The sequence below is a fragment of the Argentina silus genome (genome assembly GCF_951799395.1).
Source record: "Argentina silus genome assembly, chromosome: 1".
In the NCBI taxonomy this organism is placed as follows: Eukaryota; Metazoa; Chordata; class Actinopteri; order Argentiniformes; family Argentinidae; genus Argentina; species Argentina silus.
Genome location: NC_139655.1, coordinates 2875941 through 2882293, shown reverse-complemented (window position 1 = coordinate 2882293; position 6353 = coordinate 2875941).

The window sequence follows — 6353 nt, the reverse complement described above, 5'->3', positions numbered from 1 at the left end:
TAATGTCCTCGAACTACAGCCACTCTTACTCACAATATTTTTTTTAAATTCCATATTTCACCCCAGCCGCCCCACCCCACCCCACCCCACCCTCTTAAAATGCACCAATTTATCACCCACAAAACAAAGGAAGGGCAGTGTGATGAAATAGTAACAAGCTGTTCAGATCACACGTAGATAGGGAGAAAATATGTGTCGGGACGTGACAGAGAAATGACAGCGTCTCTGTCTCTGTCTCAGCGCCTTTGTTATGAGGACACACCCCCCACCCCATTGCTCGGAACTACGGGAGTTTTCCAGGTGTGAGACATCCTGTACTTATCCCGTCTGTCTGTCTGCCTGTCTGCCTGCTTGTTTGTCTGTCTGTCTGTTTGTCTGCTTATTTCATTTCAGAAGATTACTTTGTGGTTTGACCCTGTGCTGTATACTAATATTCTCACTTGTAAAGATAACATTTCCTTTTCAAAAGAGGGTTCACCACACAAAACACAGTAGGATCTTGAAATTGACATACAGTAGGTGTCACAGAAGTATGAAAATAATGATCATATAGTACGAAATGTAACACAGTCACACGCCTGCCACGTTGTCATTTACCACACAAAAATACGTTTCTTCCTTGCCGGTATTTTCAGAGCTGCCATTCACAACCATGGGAAGTCTTTCTGGTTCAGTTGAGAAGAATTAAATAGGTTTACACAAAGTTTATCTTGACGCAAGACAAGTGAGGTTGTTTTCTGTCACAACTTGCCTGTATTTGGCCTGGTTTAAATGATTGACTGCTTTTTTTGTGTTGTTGTAGGTGCAGCAGAAGTCGGCAATGTCGGCAACATATTCTGATAAAACATTGAATCTTCCCCTAAACTGCTGATAGGCATCGACTGACTGCTTGTCAACCCAGAGACAGTACAGAAGTGAAATGAAGCGTAGAGGACGCTCCTGATAGTCGGATACAGGATGGTGTTCGGTCACGTCAGAATTCCAAATGATTTTGTCATTAAGGTTGTTCCTGTGTGTGTGTGTGTGTGTGTGTGTGTGTGTGTGTGTGTGTGTGTGTGTGTGTGTGTGTGTGTGTGTGTGTGTGTGTTGTGTTTGTGTTTGTGCTTGTGCTTGTGCTTGTGCTTGTGCTTGTGCTTGTGCTTGTGCTTGTGCTTGTGCTTGTGCTTGTGCTTGTGCTTGTGCTTGTGTTTGTGTTTGTGTTTGCGTTTGCGTTTGCGTTTGTGTGTGTGTCCAAACCATTCTTGTCCATGTTACTCACCGAACACTTTATTAGGAACTCTATACTAATACTGGGTAGGGCCTCCCTTTGCTCTCAAAACAGCCTCAATTCTTTGTGGCATCGATTCCACAAGATGTTGGAAACATTCTGGTCCATGGTGACATGATTGCATGTCATCTGAACTCATTGTCATGTTCATGAAACCAGTTTGAGACGACTTTTGCTTTGTGACATGGTGCATTATCATGCTGGAAGTAGGCATTAGAAGATAAATTGTGGCTATGAAGGGATGCACGTGGTCAGCAACAACACTCAAATAGGCTGTGGCATTCAAGCGATGATTGATTGGTATTAACGGGCCCAAAGTGTGCCAAGAAAACATTCGCCACATTATTACACCACCTCCACCATGAGAAGGTGCACAGGTGTTCCTAATAAAGTGTTTGGCGAGTGTATTCTATATATTGAGTTTTTTTTTTAATTGAAAGTAGTCCCCACTTTATAACTAAATGTTGTAAACAGAGTAATTCATCATTTGAATCTGTCCATAATCTGTATTACTGTACCTTTAAACACAGAGAACCATGCTCTATTGGTTAGCAACAAATACTGATCAGACACTGTTGACAGTTGACTGATAAGATCTCGGACAGTATTGACATGTTGGGGTATTTAGCTTCTAATGCTAATTTAGTAAACAAAGGCAATGTAACTTCATGGGGATTAGGGATTAGGGATTAGTTTAGTCATTTGGAAATGAGGGTAGTGTTTATGGTCAGAGCCACCATTATTTAGACCTCTCAGAATAGTCCAGGCCTGTTATTCCATCACAGACATGGATTTCCTATTCTGTACTTTCAGACTCCTCCGCATGGCAACCATATAGAGATCCATTAACATGCTACTTTGTAACAGTGGGGCAAAGATTAAACTCCCTGTTCCATTGTGTCTCTTAACAACATCAGCTCAACACATAGTATAGTTTTGACTTCACAGGTATCTGTCCTGTTCCTAGTCTCTGGGGCCTCAGGATGTCAACTATGGTGGGGGTATTTGATATTCCTCCAGACAGGCCTGTTACGTGGATTATCCTCCCAGTGCAGGTGCTAATCTTCCCCCGTGCAGGAGGGGGCCGTCTGGGGTCAGAGGAGCTGAGAGAGGGGGGAGATCAGAGGCAATGCGCCGCGACAGTTTACTCCCAGCCCGGGCCCATTGAGCTAGTCAAGCATGGCCAAAGCTTTGTCCTTAATAAAACAGCTTTTTTTTATTTTTACCTCCTCTTGCCTTTAAGGTGCTCCCTCCCAGTGCTCTGGGATCCTTCATGTTTCTGTCATCCCTGGCGAAGGTATAACTTTTCTCTGGGAGAAGTTTGATAGATGTGCTCCAACTGTATGCTGGCGAGGGGAGGGGGCCTTAAGTTCATGTTGTTGAACTTTGAGGCCGGGTGTCTACTTTGTAGTATGATTCATAAGAACGATTTGATAGAATATAGCTTAGATATCAGATATTATTCACAATGATGGACTGTAAGCAATGGGAGCTATAGTCCTAAATTAATTATCCATCTTGTTGCAAATGTTGCAGTTAGATTGGACAAATAGTTGTCACTCAGCAAAGCTGCTAGACGGAGCTGCTGTCAACGGGGTTATTGATATAACAGTAAGAATAAAGGCTTGAAGGGGGAACAATGGCCGCTGGCTTGTTATTGCAGGCGATGTGGTGACATGGACACAGTGTCTTAGCATTTCTCGTCTAGATCGGTTTCAGTTGATTTATGTTAATGCTACGTCGTCGCGGCATTCCGCGTGGCTACCGACATTCCGTTTCTTTTCAGGTACAGATATGGCAGGCTAGGATAAAGAAGAACCTGTCCCTTAACCATCCATTCTTAACAATTATGTGACATCTTCTGACTGACATAGCTGGGATTCCTGTCTCGGTTCACAGGTAAGGACACAATAACAAGATCCATCAGGTGAGACAGCTCACTAGCATCCATACGCAGGACTACTGTACGTGTCTAAGGAGCAGTAGCCTGAACAAAAGGACAACAGTGTGACTGACGTGTCGGGTGAAGGAAGAGAACATGGAAAGGTACAACTCAACAGTGGAGATGAAGAGTCGGTGTTGTATTTTAAGATGAATCTGTTTTATGTTACATTTGGAGTGCTTTGTAAATGGCCCCTCACTTTGGCCAGTAGCTTACTCCATCTTAATCTTCACAGTTAATGCAGAGATCATTTGAGGCCAATTCTTCACATGAAAGCACGATTGCCCTCCTACTTGCAGGTCCAAATGTTCTTTATAAGTTTAGCATAGATCAGCTTTGAACATTGGTTGATATAATTCAAAGTTCTATCAGATAGCATTGCTTGCATAATTTCTAACCATTTATTTATTTTAATGAAAAAAACACCACCACACCTGATAAACACGTGACTCGTACGTACAGTTATTATTTTTTATTTGTACATTAAATATATTTGTTACTATTTGTTTCACATAACTTTTATTATTTGCTTGCATTTTTAAATATGTCAATTATTTGTTCTATTGTGTTTCATCTACATTTTTCATCCTCCATCATTACATTTGGTTTAGCTACATTATTTGCTGTAATATGTCTTTTCTGGAGCACAAAATGGGACATTTGGCACAAAACTCTGTACGCCTTTAAGTTCCACTGTCAATCCACTGAAATTAAAGGTTTTAAAGTTCTATCAGATAGCATTGCTTGCATAATTTCTAACCATATAAAGTTATATAATATAACCATATAATTTCATATATAAAGCCTCAGAGGACCCTTTTAAACATTGGACATGTCTCTCATAGTAAACCGCTTTGGATTTGAATATCCAAACTGACATCCAAATATACATTTCTGTATAATGTTAGCTTTCCAAACTCATATTCATTATATAAATATAAACATTTAAGTTTATCTAGCTTGCCATTCCAAATCAAATATTATTTGCACATATGACTTGACTGAAAAATAGTTATCCTTTAGATATTGAAAAAGTCCAGGCACTTATAAATGTATGATAGACTTTATCAAAGGCTTTATCAAAACCTGCTATAAAGATCGGACCTGGTGTCCCTGCATTTTCATAGTGTTCTATTATTACTAGTAGTTGTCGTACACTATCTCCAATATATCTATTATTACTAGTAGTTGTTGTCCACTATCTCCAATATATCTATTAATACTAGTAGTTGTCGTAGACTATCTCCAATACATCTGTTATTACTAGTAGTTGTATGTATCTCCAATACATCTGTTATTACTAGTAGTTGTATGTATCTCCAATACGTCTTCCCTGTGAGAGTCCTGTCTGGTCATGATGAATAGGTCCAAATAGGCCCAGATCTTAAGCAGCTTTGCACAGACAGATGCTCTGTGGAGCCGAGGGTGATCCGCAGTGCCGGCCGCATACGACACAGTCACCATCAATAAAGATGGCTCATAAAAAGCGAATGACGCCTGTTTCCTTACCACCGAAACACCGTGCCTATGTGTAAACCCGCCCTAACGGAGATGCCCATGCCCGTGTGTCCAAGTAATCAAAGGTACAGTCCCACTTCTGAGCACCTTTTTAGATCTCTTTGAAGCGCTATATGGTTGCACAGATAACCTGGCACCTGCCTTTAACCGTGGCATATATCTCCCTCATTGTTTGTAAACAACGGCCCTTGAAGTATGGCGGTGTGAGATGTGGGCTGGGGAGGCATATAGGGGTGGCTGAGGCGCACCAACATTAATCAGAAACCTATCAGACAGGGCTGCAGGCCCCTAACTGTACCCCACGAGGGGCGGGGGGGGGGGGGGGGGGGGGACAGTCCACTTGTCGAACCCTCAGTGAAAGTCAAGACAGGGGGCCCCGTTCAGGAACATGCGAGTTCTACTGTATAATGTTCAGATGTAAATGTGTTGTGGATGGGGAGTCATGTCAATGCTAAGGACTGTATCGTACGTCTGCGTCTGCATAGTTTTGAACGTTTCCCCTTACTGAATGCATACACCACAATTTTGAAGATAAAGGCAAGCAAGGGTCAGAGTTCACCGTGACTGGGAGAGAGGTAAAAGTGACATGATGATGCAGGTGTGTCGTAACTGGTAACTCGGGCCTTTCTCATGGAGACACAGACTTCTCATAGTTAGAGAACTACTGTACATAGGTCTTTTTACATTACATTTACATTTATGGCATTTAGCAGACGCCTTCGCTTGAGTAAGTGAATCATCTATCCATCAGTCATCATAAGATAAAGTAATCAATGCTCAGACCAGGGGCCATAGGCAGTCACAATGCTAGAAGAAGGATTTTTTTTTTTAATATATTATATATTTTTTTATTTTATTAACAGGAGAGAAACTTGTACAGGGGGGTAGTGGGGGTGAAGAGGTCTTTAGGAGGGACCGTTAAGATGTAGTTCTCTCTCTAGGGTGATTGATTGATTAGGCTGTTGCTGCAGTTTCTCAGAATAGAACAGAATGTTGTATTTATTGAAGCATGGAAATTAGGTGAAGAAACAACAAATAAACTGAGTGACTATATTAACTAAAACATACCATATAGTGAACAATGTATTCTATGAACATGGGTAAACATTCTGATAGTCATTTCATCATAATTACTTTATTTTTTTTATGTGTTGCCAAATGTCTGAAATGTCCCAGAAAGTTGGGGTCAGAACAAGGTAATAGCTCTCCAAATATTGAGACAGTGAGTTATCCGTCTGGGATCAGAGCGTTTGTCTGACAGGCTACGGATGTATGTCCTGTCATCACCGCGTTACAGTCTACACTAAAGAGATCATCACGTCCTCTCCAGCAACAGGCTTAGGACTTCTCTCATGGAGAAAATGATTCATGGCTCCCACCCGCTCTGCTCTATCGTTAGAATAAGTCGTTTGTTTATCTGAACGGGACATCAGAGGAAAACTCCCGGCGAATGTGAATTTCTGTTCGAAATGAAGCGGCGCCGCTTCCCGGCTGAACCGGCCGCGAGGAGAGATACTGTCAGCGACAGGTATTACCGGCATTCTCGGAGGAGGGGGGTCAGGGCGCCTCGAAACCGCAAGATTAAAAGCGTCCCGATGACAAACCCGACAATTAATTGCCCAATTT